General features: G+C 35.2%; 1 protein-coding gene and 1 pseudogene across 2 annotated transcripts in view; one reads left to right on the top strand and one right to left on the bottom strand.

Moving 5' to 3' along the window:
- Window positions 1-20,743, top strand: part of LOC145284891 (WW domain-containing oxidoreductase-like) — an 820,745-nt gene that overhangs the window by 599,757 nt on the left and 200,245 nt on the right. The gene's annotated exons all lie outside the window — the stretch shown is intronic.
- On the bottom strand, window positions 4,685-4,802 carry LOC145285452 (5S ribosomal RNA; annotated as a pseudogene).

Below are 20,743 nucleotides of genomic sequence, written 5' to 3'. Positions count from 1 at the left end.
CTCTCATATATATATATATATATATATATATATATATATATATATATATATATATATATATATATATATATATTAGTTTATTAATTGCCTGGGAAGACCACAGGGGAGACAACCAAACAAAAAAAATACTAAGTCAAATTCATCCTAAAGCAGCAAAACTGAAGTTAACCTGCCAGGACACTATATCTACAAATGTAGGCAAATTTGGTCATATTTTATTGGTTTGAAAATATAGGAACTTTTTTAACAATTGTCCTAAAATTTTAACATAATACCACCTTTTTTGGAAATTGTATGAGTTCTAAATCTCAGCTATTATTGATCAGAATTTAACAAAAGAAGGCTCGTTGGAAAGGTAATGACCTAAATTGTGTAGTGGGCTATGTGACATTTACCCATCAGGGTGTACATTAAGAAGATCTTTTATCATCCAGACCCTATTTTTGTCATTTTTTTTTTTTTACAACAATAAAATATTTCAATGGTAGTCATTTGTTTTCCTAGTTTTGCATATGAATTACAAGCTATCTGATATTTCCCAAAACCATCTGTCTTGATGGAGGGGGAGACTAAAACTTGCTGCTATGGTTTCAAATGATCTGAAATAACAAGAGGAGACTTGATTCCAAATATATCTCGTATGTTATATCTCCCCTCTTTGGTTTTCATACATAAAAAATTTCACATTGTATAAGGATTATTTGATACTGGGGATATTCATAATTGTACTCTATTTCCAAAAGAGGGGAGATATAACATATGAGAAATATTTGGAATCAAGTCTCCCTTTGCTGTTATTTAAGATCATTTGAACCATAGCAGTAAGTTTTAGTGTCCCTTCCATCAAGGCCACAGGTTTTGGAAGATATTAGTATATATATATATATATATATATATATATATATATATATATATATATATATATATATATATGATGAAAATAATGGAAATAGTATTCCGACAAAATAGAGAAATAAAAAGGGACAAACCGTATTATGTGTTCATCAACGTTTCGTCTTTATTTCGAGACTTCCTCTGGGTGAATGAGATTAAGAAACAAAAAACACCAGTACAAAATATTTGAAAATGTTTCACGTGCAAAGTGTGACGCTGTTCTATTTCAGAAAAACAGAAAAAGACGTTGGAAATCAAAAAGGAGGGGGGATTGCGCTGTTAAAGAGAGGGAAATTTTAGTGACGTTATATAGTCGTTAATGTAATTTTAAAAGACATGAACGCAGTTAATATTCTTACTGGAAAGAAATATATCTGTTGAAATTCAAATATAGGTTTGTAACAGAAATGAAATGAGTGTTTTTTTTTTGTTATGTAATTTATTGATTGAGATTATATGTATTAATTATTACATGGGGTGTTTGAATGGTGTGAGAAGGTTAACCTGTGTCTATAGTTAAATTTTTTAATAAAAGTTTACTTATTAATGGCGCTATGTTATAGAAACCTGCAAGTTGTTTAATTGTGCTTGAATTTGCGATAAGCGCAGATTCAAGAAGTCTCCGGCGCGGTTTATTTTAAATAAATTTAACTACTTTTGCTTGTTTAAAGTCAAAGGTGTGATTATGCTGCAATGAATGAGAGAATAATGCACTTAGAGAATTGCTATTTTTTATATCTCTTTTATGTTCACTGAGCCTTTTTTCTAATTTACGCTGGGTTTCACCAACGTATTTATGATGGCAATTTTGGCAAGGAATAGTGTATATACCTCCATTGGAAACTGGTTTGTTTTGAAAATGTTTTGTAGTTTTTAATATTTGTCTTATGGTTAGTGATGTGGTTTGTACGATAGGAATTTCTAGTTTGTTTAGTGTGTTACAGATTATTGTATTATTGGTGTGTGTAGGTAAAAAAAGATGTCTGTTTATGAGAGAAAGGTCTGGTGTATATGATTTTTTTATTATTTATCCTGGAAAATATTTGTGTGGCTTTTCTCTTAGCATTCAATATGAAATATGTCGGATATTGCAAGGTTTTCAGAATGTTTGTGAGGTATTTGAATTCTTCGTCTAGATATTCAGGACTGCAAATTATGAAAGCGTGTAAGAAGAAACCGATTATCATCCCTGATATATAGTGGTCGTGTAGATATGATCATAAATAGTAGCTCCTTAGGCTCAAGTGGCAATATACCTTGTTTGGAGTAATTAAGAATTTTAAAAAAATACATCTGGTGTGTGTTGTATTTTGGAGACTGTGGAGTTATCCTTTTATTGCTATTACTCCCAGGTCCTCTCTGAGTCAGGGTGATATTACCTGGTAGACTCCAACCTGTGAATTCGATAGGATGTATCATTTTCAGACTATTTATAAAATATCTACAAAGCAGATGAATCTATAAATATTTGAAGATATTAAAACTTGAAGCATGGAACTTTTACAAAAAAATTAAATTCAGTATTAAATGATTAATAAAAGTATGCGATAAAAAAGTCAAAAACTATGAATAAATATTGCAGGATATTAAGAACTTGAAGAACGCAACTTTTGCCAAAATGACTGAATTTGACAAAAAAGAGGTTGATATACCGTAAAAACAAGAAAATCAGACGTAAAAATAAAACCGCAGCATGTCAAGCAACATATGATGAGAGAGAGTGAAAGTGATAGATAACAACTAAAAGTAAGAGTTGTGATGGTTTATGTTTCTGAATTTTTGAGATGAGGATTGATAATTTGTATTATTTGAATTATTCTGACTATTATTCTCATCTTGAGTGTTATTCGCACAATGTTTCAGCAAATGTAACCTCTGACCTTCTCCCCGTCTATCTTGTCAGATTTGGGAATATTTTCGTTGACCTCGGGAATCTGTAACAAATTTTATATTGAACCGACCCTTTATATAATCCATGGGGGTAGCATGCTCTCAAGTAATTCAAAATTATATTCTATCACCTGCATTGAGGATTGAACCTTCAGCTTCTAGAAGAATGTCATCTAGAACTGAATTTTAATTAGTACTTTATCTATTAGGTCATTAGTCCTAGCAGAATCACTTTTGGTGTAATAGAATAACGCTCAAGTTGAGAACAGTAGTCTGAATAATCCAAATAATACGAACATGTTAAGTTATTTATAAATTGTCATAAATTAGAACACTTAAAAGGATTTTTTTAAAACATAACTCAATCCCAAAACTAAAAAATATTTTAAAATGTAATATGCATGATTGAAATATATAAGAAAAAGAATCTTATGCATAAAGAAAAATAATAGCAAAAAAAAAACAATGTTCTTACAGTTGTATATTTTGTTTCTTTGTTATATAGGTTTCATCCTTCTTTGAGCCATCTTCTAATACAAATATATATGTTTTTTAATGTTTTGGCAGCATCTGTTATTCAAATAGATTTTCACCGTTGGTGTGATTCGGCAAATGTCTAAAAATCGAATCCTTATCTCTGATTAAAGTTATTAAATGTGTTTATTTTTATCTGGGCATTTTGACACCTATTCATCTCTTTCGTTAAATAGTTTTTCTCTTTCTTATGAATGATACCATTATTATTTATTTTTTTATTGAGACAAAGTGTACACTTTTTTAAACATCTAATTGTGCAGAAGTATTAGAATTTATGTCTCTCACCCCACTCCCCGTTCCTCCTACTCAATGATGAGTCATTACCTTGTACCTTTAGGCTGGCAGGATTTCTGGTCCCTGCTGCTTTAGGGGTCACGTGAGATACCTTATAAAAATCCTCGCATGTGTGCATTACCCCCCCCCCTTTTTATTCCAGCAGCAGGATAACTCAGTGACCCAGGCTCAAGTCGGCAGTTACAAAACACCAATCCACCTCTTATTGTTACCGGCCTGAACTGAAGACTAATGACAAGGCCGTGTCTCTGGCGTATCGCTACATAAGAAACTTATGACTGAAAATATTTATTATTTAAAAATTTGCTTTCGCATATTCGTTATAAGGACTTACACATTCACTCATAATGGACTCTGCTAATCATTATATAAACGATGAGGCTAATATTCTCGTAGGGAATTATCGTGACCGAACTATATAGTCGGCAAATATATATATATACGTAATGTGAACAGACACCATGCAAGATGTCTGTTCACATTACGTTTAAATTTTTGCATTTAAGTACAGGCAGGGGAGTAGGAAACAGGGAAGGAATTCCAAAGTCTGGTAGTCTGAGGGAATAAACTATTAAAACAAAAGATTGGGGTAATTCTACAGTGAAGAGTTGGGATTTTGCTGCTTATTGGGATAGTCAAGGAGCACAAGTGCTATCAGTTCGTCAGAGCACGTTTTATTCAAATACTTGTAAAACAAGCATAGAGACACAACATTATGGCGATGAGACAGAGGTTGGAGCTTGGTTGACAGTATGGAATCTATTAGATTGGAGAATTATTTTTAGAGCCTGTCTAAGAGGAAGAAACTAGTGATAGACATCAGTCTATATGTGAGAACAATACTCCATGCATGGGCAAATGATGGTTTTCTAGAAATATAGGATACTCTCAGGTGTGAATAATTTTCTAGTATGGTAGATGGATACTCCCTGTAAGGGTTGCTGTGCTTGTAATGGCGAGGCAAGGTGGCACAATCTCCAACCATACCTTTTCTGAATCGGCACTGCTTGATTCCAGTGGCAAGAAGAGTCCAAGATGATCGAAAAACAATGCCGAGATAAGCAGAGAGTACATACAGCACCTGAAATTCCCAAATAATCACCCATTTTACTACTGACCAGGCTCAATGTTGCTTAACTTCGGTGATCTAATGGGAACCAGTATGTCAACATGATTATGCCATATATATATATATATATATATATATATATATATATATATATATATATATATATATATATATATATATATATTTCAAGCTCGTACCAGTGGTTTCATTGTGCTGAATCAACCATAAGAAGAATGAAACCAATGGTACGACTTTGAAATATGTATATATAGTGTCGTAATAAATATTCTATCTTCAGCTCTCACACCCACGATCGACCACTTTATTGGATTTTTTTTATCGCCTCCTGACACGCTATCTATCTATCTATGTATGTATCTATATATATATATATATATATATATATATATATATATATATATATATATATATATAATAAAACTGGTAATTAGTAAAAACCTGAAGAGAGTGGTCAATACTATTGCAGACCAAATATGTGTTTTATTTTTTATTACCGTTTTATCTGTTTGGTTACATATGTTTGTGATGTTGGACCATGTTTACGATCCAACAGCCTCGTCAAACCTTACAGAAATGATTGTTAGTATTTGGAAGAAGTGTTTTAGAGGAAATACGAGAAAAAAAGCGGGGGGGTAAGAGATAATAAGGGGGAGGGAGACGGGTATCGACAATATTTAAGTTTTGAAGGTTAAAATACATTAGATTGTAGTGTGTGTGGAAGGGTAGCAGATTCAGGTAGGCGTGGGAGGAGATATATGGATATAGGGAGGGGGAGGGGGAGAGAGGATAGTAAAAAAAGGGGGTAAGGAGAGGAGGGGGGAGGAATTTCAATTTATAGGTTTTAAAATTTTGACTGCTTTTTGGTTGTTTAGCCAGGTATATGAAATAGATGGTAGAGAGAGAGAGAGAGAGAGAGAGAGAGAGAGAGAGAGAGAGAGAGAGAGGGGATTGTGTAAGTGTCATATGTGTTTGACAATTAAAAGGTTCCATTTAGAATGTTCGTAGTTGCTATAAATCGACTTGTTGATTTCAATTGACAATGAGTTGTTTTTAGGTAGTTGAGGGTTAATACATACACCAACGCACGCGCAAATACGCATACATATAGACACATACATATGTACATTTCTACACATCCACATACAGACACATACGCACATACACACATATATATAAACAATGTATATGCAGACATACATGCATCTATATGCAGATACACACACACACACACACACACACATATATATATATATATATATATATATATATATAGAGAGAGAGAGAGAGAGAGAGAGAGAGAGAAAGAGAGAGGGTCATTTAACGGTTATGAGGGGTTTTGAAGCATGAAAAACGATGTTACTTTTTGTATTTAATATTTTTATTGTTATTTTTTTATATTTCAAGCGGACCTCCGCTCTTGGTCACAAAAAAGTATCGAAATATATATATTCTCTTTTTTATTTATTGCATTCGTCGTTTCAAGAACTTCTAATCTTTTGGATTGTTGAGTAAATAGTTTGAACAAAAACTTGTTGATGCTACGACATTTATTTCCAGAGGGGAAGAAATTAATGATAAAAAAATATATGAGAAAAATTGCAGAATTGTTTGTATCATTTTTGCAAGTAGATAAGTTTTTTAAAAAACAAAAAATCATAAACTCTAAAATTCTTTATTTATTGCGTGTGTAGAGTTGGGTGGGAGGAAGACCCAGATTTGAAAGAACTGATGCGAGCTGCATAGAACTTGGTTAAATCACACCTATACCCTCCCCTGCATTACCCTCCTCCATTACCACCGTCCATGTGTCTACTTATCCAGTGTCACACTAGCCATAGGATTTTTGCAATTTTGCAGACAGTGTCATTCTTGATTTCAGTTCTCTGTGGCGCTTTTATTTTCGTCTGTCTCTGTACGTTTCTAGATGATGATGATGATGATGATGATGATGATGATGATATTCTTCTTATTATTATTATGACTACTACAATTATTATTATTACTACTACAATTATTATTATTATTACTACTACTACTACTACTACTACTACTACTACTAATAATAATAATAATAATAATAATAATAATATAACGATATTTATCTGACAAGTAACGGGACTGATGTCACAAATGATTTATTTCAATACCAAACAAACTCAATGATTGATTTCCTATTCAACTTTACACAAAATTTTAAATCATTACTGATGAATATAAAATCGTATAAATTTATTTGGTTGTTTTATATATTCTATTTCCTTTTTCTAGTTATTTTAATATTTTGTCAAATTTTATTCGAACTTGTAATCATATGTGTGTGTGTGTCAGAGTTTATATTAAAAAATCATATATTTCAAAGTATATATATATATATATATATATATATATATATATATAAGCTGAACGTCTCTGTGTGTGTGTGTGTGTGTGTGTGTGTGTGTGTGTGTGTGGTCACGAATAGGCTCTTATATGGTTGACTATTATAGAAAACTGATCACATATAATGATAGAAGATGTATTGAGACACAGGAATGGGTATGTTTGATCTGGCATAATGATGATTCATTAAAATTGTAGGGTCTGCGTACGCGCCTGGTCCACAAAGTATGCAAATAAAAACTTAAAAAAAAAAAACGTTTACAAGTGTTTTTGATATAGATGTACATAATAATACTTTGATAAGTATGTTTTAACTTAAATAGGGATGGTATAATAAAATTGTGGGGGTCTGCGTCCGCGCCTGGCCTCCATAGAATTGAAACAGGCACAAACTTTAATAAAGACTTTTCATATCTATCCGCGTAAGTATACTTTGATAATTATGTTTCAGTTCGAAGAAATATGGTATAATATGATTATGGGATGTTCGTTCCCGCCTGACCTCCATAGAATGGAAATATCTCACAAAGTTTAACAAGGTTTTTTTAATATAGATCCACAGAATATTGTGATAAGTGCTTCAGTGCGAACTGGTATGGTATAATAAATTATGGGGTTTATCTATTTTATTTTTACTTTCATCATATTTTGCTTTGGTTTTGATACCCCCAAATCCGAAGCTATCTCTTTACAACCCTTCCTTTTCATAACGTATCATACTTTCATAAATCAGAGTCCATTTTCTGTAGGCTGTTTTTTAACCCAGTCAACGACGGCCACTTTTGCTAGTATATATATATATATATATATATATATATATATATATATATATATATATATATATAATCATCTAGATTGTTTCAAATAACAAGCTCAATGAAGCTATCAGAGGATACAACTGGTTGAGATGCAACTAATCAACAGACACACACATTAATCCTTATCCTAGAGTGATCCCCGGATCATGATAAATGGTGACCCCCAAATCTTGGAAGAAAACTATATAAAAAATTATTTTAATTTAATTTTAGGTCGTTCGTTTGAAAATTATTTTGTCAGTAAGTCATTTAATCTCCTACAATCATCTGAATCATCTAGCTTTCTCGAACTCACAATTGTCTAAAATTTTCAAGGATCATCAGTTGTTTACCATGAAACACTGTTTCACGTATATTGTTAACATGTACTAAAAACTAATTTTGCTTTTCTAAAGTGCCCAGTAATAGCTTAGAAATAAATAAAATCATATAAACATTGTGAGGTGTTTACGCTGATCAATCAACGGTTAAACATTTCTATGTCTCGTCAGGATTACAAAGAAAAAGTCCTGACGTGTCCTGGATATTTTGAAACGTTGTTTAAAATGCGTAGACTTCTCTCAATATGTGCGCGCGCACGCACACACACATTCAACATTAAAATGTATAAGCTGGATATACAGACATTTGCCTTTTATAGAATAGACTTGCTTTACTTAAACAGTAAAGGGAAGTAACTCTATGTATAGAGGACTGTATATGAACACGTAGTTATGTCTCTTTTTAAGAGGGCAATGATTTGAGAATTGTTTCCATTTGGGCAAATTTTTTTTTAGAAAAATTAAATCAAGTTATATATATATTGAGAGCATGCTGCGATGATCCACCTGAAGAATTAGAATAAAATATTGATTTCATAGGAAGAAAACTAACGATTAGAAAAAAACAATAAAGAGACTGGCTGACTATACTTTATATATTAGATAATGCTGTATATAAAAAAGGACATTAACAGTAGCAACGAATGTGAAGGGTGGCTTTTCTTTTTTTTCTTTTTTTTTTTCTTATAAAGCCCAGGATTTTTTTTTTTTTTTTAAATTCTAATAACATGGTAATATTGAATTGCACCGGAAATGACTTGTATGGAAGAAGTCCATCCAGCCTAGCCCCTCCCTCAACACAAGATTCAGCTTTCTGAAACACATCAGACAATTTGGGGAGAGGGGGGGGGCGGAGATGGCTGCACTCAAACATTGTTATTAAAAATGGAGAAATTAGTTCAAACAAATTAAAACATAATGATTTAAGCAGAAAGGTTTAATACTGTCTTCAGATAAAAATTGGATAAAAAAGAAAAGAATTTATTATATAAAATAAAAGCTGTTGTCTGTTGCTAATGAACCGAGAGAATTAAAGATTTTTTCTTTTGAATTAAATTCTTTCTTATTTGTTTAAAAAAGTAAATAAAAACAAAATAAAACATTCTAAGCATTTGTAACCGACAATTCCCTATTCTCTATTAAAGTCCTATTTAAATATGAAAATGATTGAAGAGGTCTTGTTTTACATTGCGGTGTAATATTTTAACCGCAAAGAGCGTTTGCTAAAGTTGTCGCCGCCATCATCATCATCATCATCATCATCATCATCATCATCATCATCATCATCATAATCAGTTTCTTCTTTTTCTTCTTTTTCTTCTTCTTCTGTTTAATGTCTATTTTCCACGTTGGCATGTGTTGGACGACTTTAAGAAATTGATTTCCAAACTTAACTGTCTCTGGTCAGATCTTTATTTATCCTCTTCTCTATTTCGAATACATGATTATCACTTTTCCATATGTTTTCCCTTGTCTTTCTCCCCCTGCCACTGACCCTGTCAACTCAACTGTTCTACATCTACTCACCTAAGTACTTTCAGTCGTACTTTCATCATCATAATATTCGGTTTAACGTCTGTTTTACATACTGGCAAGTGTTGAACAACTGTTAGTTCAGCTTTGAAATCAATTTCTATCTCTGCCCAGGTCTGTATTTATCTCTCTTCATCTAAAATCTATCCTTAATACTTCCTTCCAGGGTCTCTTTGGTGTCCCCTTCCCCCCGTGAACTGAACTTGCTAAATGAACTGTTCTGCATCTATTGACCCAATTACTCACATCCGTTCTATCAAACTAATTTGAGCTTTGAATATTATGTTGTTTCAGAGTTTACTAATAGACGAAGTATCCCCCTGCCATGTTTTCCTGACAAACCTCTGTACAGATAGACCTTAGGCAGTTGAAGATGGTTTCTAGTAGGTATTCAACTTCTTTCCTAGAAGCATTCAATTTTTTTTTGTTTCATTTTACTTCAATGAAAGTTCTCAGAAATCAAGAAGCCCCTTCCAAGAGGCTAACACTTGATCTCTATATAAGGTACACAGATATTCGAATATTCCATTCCATGTTCCCTTTATGTCCCAAACATTGAGTTAGTAAAGCAGTTGAGGGCATGATTTTCCTCTCCTCCATTGATAATTTAAGTATGTTATAGTGTGTCTATCTTCTGGTCTCTTGGTCTTACTAGATTCCAGAACAAGAATTATCTGGTGGAGTTGTGGTGTCGTATTTCTAAATTTCTGATATTTTTTATTAAATATAAACTAAAAATAAAAATGTATCTATATATAAATGATAATAAACTTTAAAAAAAAAATAATAATTAACCTTTTTTCTAATTGGTCTAAAACTTTTGGTTATTTGAAGCCGCCATAAAAATGAAATAAAAGAACTGCCATCTGTTAGCATAGCTGGGAAGCAATCGTTCGTTTTGGAAATTAGAAGAGCCTCGTCCCCCCCCCCGAGCAGCTATACTATGGTAAGTTGGCCCGTTATATCCTACATTTTTTCAGGATTTAATTTTTCAAGTTGGATCCAATTTTTGCGGTGCGTTAGTTTATTAACGATGAAGATACAGAACAGTAAAGAATGGATTTCTACATAACACGCTCGGTTCGTGTTATGTGTTAAGGTCCTTTCCTGATCCTGGTGAACTTGAAGAAAGAATCTGATCCACTTTAATCATCCTTCTAGTATAAGGGAGTACCTGAACAGATAAAACCCAAGTGTAATAAGTTTTGTAGGCCTATCTAATCTCTTGAAAGTATTCACAAAATGTATGAGTATCTTGTGTAGGAGACGGGGAGTCTCGTCGTGGGCGACGAAGCTTTTCACTGAAGAACCACGGCAACACACAGCGAACCAACAAACAATGACAGCCACGGCGCGAAGGTAACTAACAAAGCTCAGCTGACTGCACGAATAGAAACGGAACCCAACGGTCACTAACGGAACCCAACGGTCACTGTACTGATCGCCACGAACGTCAGAACCCGACTGCCTCGCACCTCCAATGGACCGATTTTTATTCCTCAAGATGGCCTAGCTAATTTGCATCCCCGCGAGATCTCGCGCGATCCTGCGAGATTCCGTCTCTAATAAAAGCAGGCAGGCGCAGGCGCCATCTTGAAACTCTTTCTTCCGCTGCCCCGACCACAGGATCAGCCACCACCCCACACGCCAGGCACACACGGACCCTCTTGCGCCGAGGGCTACGGTTAGTCTCACACAAAACCTACAGAATATTCAGTTTCGTGCTGTTACTTGAAATCACATAACTTGGATAAGGTGCACTATTCCTCGTAAAAGCCAGTGTTCATTAGCAATAGTGAGGAGGTCTTATTTGTGATGCGAATACTATGTTATTTGGAATATTTAGTCAGGATTTACTTGTAGGGAAAAGTATCCTCACGCCAGGTTGTTCTGCGAAACCTCTATACAAAGAGATCTTAGACATTCGAGGATAGTGTCTAGTAAGCATTCAAGTTTTCTCCAAAATAATGGATACATATATGCGTTGTAAATCCTATTTCTTTTCTCCTAGTAAGGGCGAAGTTAGACACAAAATCTATTTTTTGTGAGAAAACCCAACCTTTCTATAAAAGAGCACTCTAGACTAGAAATAAAAATTTTAAAATGTCTCACTTGAGTAGAACTGGGAATAAAACGAATACTACACTTTGATTCTAGTCAGGCGGTTTTAAAGAAAGAAAAAAAATCTCGAAAAGAAAAAATATCTAGGAGAAAAATCTTCGTATTATCATTTATGTGTAAGAAAAATTATCTTTTTTGAAACGTGTTAAAACAGATGCAGATCTTTTCCGCGACGTTTTCAAAGCAATATATATATATATATATATATATATATATATATATATATATATATATATATAACTGGTGCAGTGGTGCACCTGGCATTTCCTACTCTAATTTCAAAGATTTCTGTTTATTTTTTTTATCGCACCTTTATTTATAATTATGCTTATATTCTTTATTGTTGGGAAATGTAAACCATTGGAACAAATCTGTTATATATATATATATATATATATATATATATATGTGTTTTTTTAACACATTGATATTTGCTTGAGTGTTTTAACACCAAGCATTTATTTTCTGTTTCGATGAAACATATAGCTCCGAGTTCTTCAACTGCTGGTGTAAATAAATATATTCTTATTTTACTTTTTTACTAGCAAGGAAACCCGACGTTCCTCAGGAGCTATAAAATCAAACTTAAAAGTTTTATGTTTCTGAATTTTGGAGATGAGGACTGATTATTTGTATTACTTGGATCAGTGTTTCCCACCCTTTTTCGGCAAACGCCCCCCTAGAACACGCGGATACCTATTACCGCCCCCTCCGAACACGCATCCTGTAGTAGTGGAATACATAATTAAAGTGTGAATAAATAATTGACTATTTATATAGTTTATTCAACAAAAATACAACGTCGATCAAAGGGGAACAGTAACAACTATAAATCAAGTGAGTCAATTAATATATCATACCATTGTTAATACAATAATCAATAAAAATTGTTAATACAATAATCAATAAAAATTGCTAATACAATAATCAATAAAAATTGCTAATACAATAATCAATACAATAAAATTAATAATCACAAGAATCGCCGATCAATGTGTAGATTGTTGTTGATCATCATCAACGATTAGTAATGTTACTAGAAGTTCTCGGTCATTCACCGCCTCCCAAAGGATCTCAGAGACCTCCTATACGATAAAATTGGCCATCGCTTTCCGGAAGACTCATAATGCACCCCTGATTTAGATTCTTCAAACTTCTGTTCTCATCTTTCGCAACGTTCGGTTGATCTAACCTCTAACCTTCTTTCGCTGTATCTTGTTGAACTCGGGAATCTTTCAGTCAAACTTTGGAATCTGGAAAGAATTTCGAACGAAACACTTTATTTAATCCACAGTAGTAACATACTCTCGTTTCGTCAGCCATGACTGGGTAAAAGTTTTAAGTAATTTGCAATTGTATTTTGAGTTTTGCCTGCATTGAGCATCGAACTATCAACCTCAAGAAGAGTGTAACTTTACAATTGAATTTTACCAAGTACGTTATTCACATATTTTTTATATTAATTTATTTATTGCGGACTATTATTCTCATCTTTATTAGTTGTTGCTTCACGACATTTCGGCGAACTATTCCTCTGGCCTTTGTCAGGTGGTAATCGCAACAGATAGGAACTTCGAACTCCTAACTGTATTCTCAGCAATCACTGCCATCCATAGTTGTTGTCGTCTCACCACGTTTTGGGCCAAGTAAGCCTCTGGCCGGCTTTGGGTAGGATTGAAACCGCTATCTTCAGACAATCATTATCTGGAACCGTAGAGATTCAACGTTTCTATCAACTGTGCCACAGGCCCCAAAGGTGAGACGACAACAACTACGGATGGCAGTGATTTTTGAGAATGCAGTTAGGAGATTCAAAGTTCCTATCCCGTTGCGTTTACCACCTGACAAAGACCAGAGAAATAGTTGGCCGAAACGTTGTGAAACAACAACTAATAAAGATGAGAATAATAGTTTGCAATAAATAAAAATTAATATAAATAATACTCATCTCAATAATGAATTCCAATTAAAAAAAATTAAAATAACATATTTTTTAGTTTCTTTATTTTTTTCTGAGTGTGTGTGTGGAGACATAAAGTTCACAGACAAAAAGATTATTCCTCTGGATTGCCTTATCTGTAGTACTTACCAACAAAACAAACGCCCACGTGTTTGTGCCTTGTATAGGCATGTATTTGTATTTTGCGAGGCGTGTGGACCCGGCAGTGACAAGGGCGGATGTCAGGCAGATCATCAAGCACTGTGAGGCATGCCAGTCTATCGATCCTGCACCTGAGCAATGGCAGAAGGGGTAATTGGAAGTTGAGCATGTGTGGCAACGATTAGCAATGGATATCTTTTCTGAGCGAGGTGCGCTGGAAGAGATATTGACGGACAACGATGCTGCTTTTTGTAGCCACCAAGTTCGGCAGTTGTTGAATGAGTGGGGTGTCCGACTATGACTGCGATGTTCTCATGTGCCATCAGGGAATGGCATTGCTGAGAGGAGCCATCGCAGCATCAAGAGAATTGCTGCCAGAAAGCAATGCACCATTACGGAGGCCACGTATTGGTATAACATCACACCAAAGGATGGGAAGACACTAACAACAGCACCGGCCAATGCCATACACAAATACCGTGTTAGGATAAAGGGCATTGACACTGTCCAACCAATCGACGAGGAGAGTCATAACAAATACAAGGTAGGGGATCCAGTTTGGGTTAGACCCCCTGGAAACCGGTGCACCACCAAGTTCAAGCGAGGACGAATATCTGGAGAGGTCAGCCAGCAGTTGGTCCTTGTTGATGGAACCCCACGCCATGTGCGCGATCTTCGCCCAGCTAGTGAAGTACATCCCACAACTACAGAGAGCGATGAATCATCAGATGATGAGCTGCTGATGAGTGAGGTCACCGAGCAAGAGAGTGGTAGTTGAAGTTCGTCTGATCAGGCAGGATCAGAACCAGAACCACACCCAGAACCAGAACCAGAATCTGAATCTGAGATTGTAAATACCACCCTTCGCAGAAGCCAACGAACTAAGAGGCCGCCCCCGGAGTGCACTCTATGTGATCATCAGATCAGGGGGGAGTGTAGTACTTACCAACAAAACAAATGCCCACGTGTTTGTGCCTTGTATAGGCATGCGCGACAACAAAACTTGGGTTTTTATAAGCGGAAGTCTCGAGGTCGTCAGGAATCTACAGGTGCATGCGCAAGAGAAGGGATTGAGATAGTGGTATAAAAGGCAGGTCGAGTGAGAAGGTTGTTGTTGTTGTTGTCATTGGACGTTACAGTGACGCGTGCGTTAGCAGGTGATTAAGAGGCTGTTTTTTTTGTGTGTCAAGTCGCGCACCTTGGTGAAGATCATATAAGTCGTACACCTCGGTGAAGGTGAAGGTCATATTATCTGCATGAAGTTGATATCCTTGACCATATTTATTTGTTATATTTGAAGAATTGCAGTGTTTTTTTTTTTATCCCTGATGCCTAGAGCAAGATAGCTCACTGGTTGCATACAAAGTTCAGGAAGGTTTGACTCGGAACACAAAGGAATGATAAAAGTATTGCTCTAAAGAAAACAATACTACATCTTTATTTTAAAACTTTTATTTAAAAAATCAATTCAGATAACTTGATTATGTAGTAGAGCTGACATCTATTTAATGTAACCGTCTTCAGCCTCAATCACTGTTTTAATAGAGGTCCGGAAATGTGACATGCCTTTTCCACAAGCGCCAGCAATAGCTTGGCAGATGGCAGTGATCCAGCTGGCTTTGGTATTGTGAGAGGTCATGTTGGTGATGTTCTCGATGTATAACCAAACGAAGTAGTCCACCAGGTTCAGGTTTGGAGATGAGGAGGAGGGGCAGTGAGAGAAGGGTACAAAGTCGTAGCACTCCTCCTGGAGCCAAGCCTGGATCTCTTTGAACCTGTGGGCTGGCACTGAGTCCTACTGCCACACCCAGGTTCTGGCAGCGGCCACCCAATTCCCCCAGGGGATTACCACACTCTTCAGCACATTCAGGTACACTTTGGTGTTTACTTTCAAGCTGACTTCAGAGATGTGAGGTGGCATGATGTGGCCTTCACTTGAAACCACACCAGTGGCTGCAAACTTTGTTTTCATCACCCTGGGCATGACCCTGTTATTCATGGCAATCCATCGATGCATTTAGAAGGTGCTGGCAATGGTCCTGTTGTCATAATTTTGATTGGTAAAGAACATGAGTTGTACAGCAGCTCATCTCCGATCTTGTTCGTTGAACATTGTGTCACTTTCAGACATGATAGAAGTCTCCTATCGCTATTGGGATTTGCACACAACTGGCCAACTAGTAGATGGTCTGCGACAAAAAAGAGAACCAGTTTTCATGAAACGGAAATGAAATCATGTCGTCTTTTTTATGGCGACAATTTATTGTTCCGCCCTGTACAAAGTCAAAGAAGGTTAGGCCCAGAACACAAAGGAATTATAGTTGTATATGTACAGACGCAGCATTATCATACTTATTCCATTGAAGCATACAGTGGCAGAGAAGACCAGAAGACAATGGATACACATGTTGACTCTTATCTTTTCATCAGAGCCTAATTAGCTTGGTAGCTATGATGCTATAAACTTGATACTGTCGCTACTTTTTGCTGAGTCGACTCATCCCATAGAACATAGATATGCATGACAGTCCATAAACAAGATAGTAAAGGGCAGCCAGTCCTTGGACCAGTGGCGAATACTGTACACCTGTGAGCTAGAGCTAGGTTTGACATCAGATTTGATGGTACATAACCATGTCTTCAGCTGGTCTCCCAGGCGATTTCACCAACCTTGGAGTGGTTCTAGAGCTATTGTTTATGGATGGATTGTGGCAGGTAATGTGACCAAACAAGCAAAATCTTCTTAAAATAAAAGGTTGGAATTCAATAGGAGGAAGATTTTGCTGCTGGCATTGTATTGCCCTTTAGCAGAGGTAAATGTTGCTGGTTCTTTGGACAAATTATAGCTTTAGAGATAACTAATACTAGCAATAGTAGCAGCAGCCTTGCATGCAAGCTTATGTTTTATCTCGTTCCCATAGTACAATAAAATATTACAACCATAAAAGCACATCCAGTAACAAAAAACGTTGAATAAAAACAATAACAACCCATTACTGGGAGCTGAAAGAAAGCGAACACTCACCAATAAAGTTGAAAATAGTATAATAGTCTAGTACATGTAGAAATTTAGTCGACCCTGTAGATTATGTCTAAATGAGAAATTTGAAATTCGAAACTGAAAACCTGTTAAACTGTAAAAGTAAAATAGCAAGCTACTGTATACACGGAATAAACTGTACTTTAGGCTAACAATATACAGAGAAAATATAATATAAAAATTAAATAAAAATAAAAGACATACGAACTAAATAAAATAAAATAAAAAACTAAACAAATCTACACCTAAAAATAGAAATAGAAAAGTACTGCAAGCATGCACATGTTAAAACAAAGTCACCTATTTATTCAAAATATTCATACAAAAAGAGTGTCACCCCTATACAAAACAACAAAAGGAAAGGAAGTATAAGTCAGCTAAGTCTTTTTCGAAAAAAATCCCTACCATTGACAGATAACATTAACCTATGAGAATGAATAATGAAGAATCTGATTGATTTACTTGCTAGATAAAATACCACATGTATGTAAAACACTCAGTAACACTAATTCCATGCTTTTACACCTGATAATTCACTGCAGTGATGAAACATGTAGCTTAATAGCCATAAATATATTTTTATAACTTACTACCATAACTCTACTCACGTGTGTGCGTTTGGATTCTTAATCTGGTAGGAGGATGTGATGTATCTAGTGTGTTAGGTATAAGTTAGTGTTAAGTTTATGCTTGCATGCCTTCTCGCTTCCAGCTAACACTTCTGGCTAACCTTGTGATAAAAAGGGAGCAGCTATGCATGTCTTCCCTGCCAGTACATAGTGTCTTCATCATCAAGACTTCTACAGTGCCTCCATGTTGGCCACACATGGTAACTGGGTGCCTTGCAACACCAGGCTAAACTTGTAGGAGATCTCAGAGTAGTAGAGAACCCCAGAGGTAGTGTGTTATGGCCTACCGATAAGTGGACATGCCCTGGCACACTACCAATCCCCTACCTCACTGTCTTGTGGGTGCCCTTTGTTGGACGAAGGCTAGGGGAATCAACCCCAAAATCAAACACCACTGCCTTGTGGGCCTTATCACAGCATAAGGCTTAGAGATAGGAACTCTGACTTCAAATCCTACTACTGCCTTGCAGTTTTCCTTAAAAGGCTATGGAACCTCATTCAGAAAGAAAAGGCGTAGTAGCGGACATGATAGGGTGACTGTTTACCTCACTGAGATTACTTTTGGCCAGAAGCTGTGGCCCTCTCTACTGCCATTGGAGGTTCAGAGGGTAGTCTGATGTGCAACAGATACTGCACTTAAACGGCAAGGTGGAAAGTCCTGTGGCGATGGAGTGAGACTACGCCAACACCGAGGGATAAAGCACTACTAGTCATCGTCAAGACTGACCAACTAGTCATCGTCAAGACTGACGGACTGCATGATGATGATGATGACTCATGTATAAGGCATTATTGAAACAAATACTAAAAATTAATACATTAAAGCTATATCTTCTGATAACATTTCATGTGGATACATGAAATTATTTATTTCATTAAATAGACGTTTTTTGTCTATTAATTATTTTAATCTTCCAAATAACCGTTTTCACTTCTGGCAATCATTGGCTAAATGTAATCCCCATATTTGTAAGTCTGAGTAATAACATGTTATTAAAATAATGCATCAATGAAATCAATATGAAAATAAAAATTTTAAAAAAATCTATAAATTGTTCAAAACCAGTTAGATTGATCTATCCCTGACGATAAAGTGAAGACGGTTATTCAGAAGATGGAAAGGGTCCAAAACAGAACTAATAGAAAAAAATGTCTATTTTATTGAATGAAATATGCTTATATGCTTAAGAGAAATATATATATATATATATATACATTGTGTGTGTGTGTGTGTGTGTGTGTGTGTGTGTGTGTGTGTGTGTGTGTAGACAGCATTTTTCATTTACTGAACTTTAAAACAAGCTTAAGGGCCTCATTACAAATGAACAATATATGGAACTTCAACAACTTTTTGAAATTTTCATTTCTTTCAGATTTTTTGTTCATTGGTTTCACCTAATGATGATTCGACAAAGAATCAAAAACGTTCGTGATACACATTGAACTTATATTATTTTTTATTTTAAAATATAAAATAAGATTCATAAGAAAATTTGAAAAAATAAAAAAGGTATAATTAAGTTGAAGCTTTCTATTATTTTAAGAATATTTGCTCCAATATATATATATATATGGATAGTCACTCAGAGACGATTGTTTTGTTGTAGTGCGACACTTCAGTGTGGCTAGAGGTAGTACGTGTATCTTTGCCGAGATTTAAGAAAACCGGAAACTAGAAAATATAAAAGATTTACGATTTTACAGCCAGAGATAATGCAAGGGTGGATATTGTCGTAAATTGTTCACTTATCAAATTAGTGTTATTGTGGTTGTTATTATTATGAACTCTTGGTTCTTGGAACATTGAAGTCCATTAACTTCTAAGTTTATTACTTTTCTGATTATTTCTTACTTTGTTGGTATGTCTTGTAAAAGTTAACTTTAATGTAATTTTCAAATTTTATATTGAATAATCATTAAAAAGAGATTTTGAAATAAGAAAAACATAACATATTTTTTAAAACTATAAGGAAATAAGATCTTATTATTATTATTATTATTATTATTATTATTATTATTATTATTTACTTACTATAGTCACACAGGCCATCATCAGATTGCTCCTTGAGAACAAGCTGTAGTATTCCCTAGAGTCTGAGTGACAACAAGTCTCCCCAGATTTCCAGCACTCTCCTCTTTCGATAACCTTTGCAAAAGAATTTTATGTTATCACAACAGTTGCTTACCATTGATTTTTCGTTGGCGGCGACCATTGGTTTTCACTTGGATTTGGGTGGCAATAAGTCTCCCCAACGTTCCAGTCCTGTTTGCACTCAGCCGTTGGAGGTCTGGCTAGTGTTTTCCCTCCTCGGCTTATCCATCCTCTTTGACCCTCATTATTCGCTGTGGTGTCCGTTCATGATGGCACTCATAAAAAAGGGGTGTGGCAGTATCTTACAATTATAAAGTTTCATGTGATGTTCCTTTCTGTTTTGCATCTATAGCCGTTTCTGTGTTCAGTTTGTGTGTCGTTTATGTGTAGTGTTGGTCTCCACATTAAGTGTTTTCCTTAATATTTCTGCAGTTTTCATGATTGAGATTTGTGGTGTCTTCTCAGCCATCCCACTGATTCCAATCTCTCCCATTCTTTTTTCAAAGTTTTTTGGTATTGTTCCTAGTGCTCCTACTATTAGTGGTGTTATCTTGACTTTCTTCATTTTCCAGATCCTTTTGAACTCTTTGGCCAGATCCGTGTATTTGCTCTGTTTTTCAGTCTCCTTGATCTTTATTCTGTGGTCTGCTAGAATGGCAAAATCTGCAATCTGACAGGACTTTTCCTTCCTGTTAACTATGATGACATTGAGTCTTCTTGCTTGGATGGGTTTATCCGTTTGCATATCCATGTCCGATAGGATTTGCGACTTTCATTTTCCAGTACTGCTGTCAGTTTGTGTTTGTACAATTTGCCTGTGTGTTTACAATGCAATTTGTTGCATAATTGCCAGTGTACTGGCTTCCCCACTTGATCGTGTCTATTTTTTATATTCTTTTTGGGCTAATTTGCTGCATTCACTAATAATAATGGTTTATTGTTTCGTTTCTTTGTTTGCACAATCTGCATTTCTGATTTTATTGTGTCTTGCTGATCCTTGCTTTG

This window comes from Euprymna scolopes, chromosome 9, assembly GCF_053919585.1.
Source record: "Euprymna scolopes isolate OS-2025 chromosome 9, ASM5391958v1, whole genome shotgun sequence".
Lineage (NCBI taxonomy): Eukaryota > Metazoa > Mollusca > Cephalopoda > Sepiida > Sepiolidae > Euprymna > Euprymna scolopes.
This window is presented reverse-complemented; position numbering and strand designations above follow the sequence as displayed.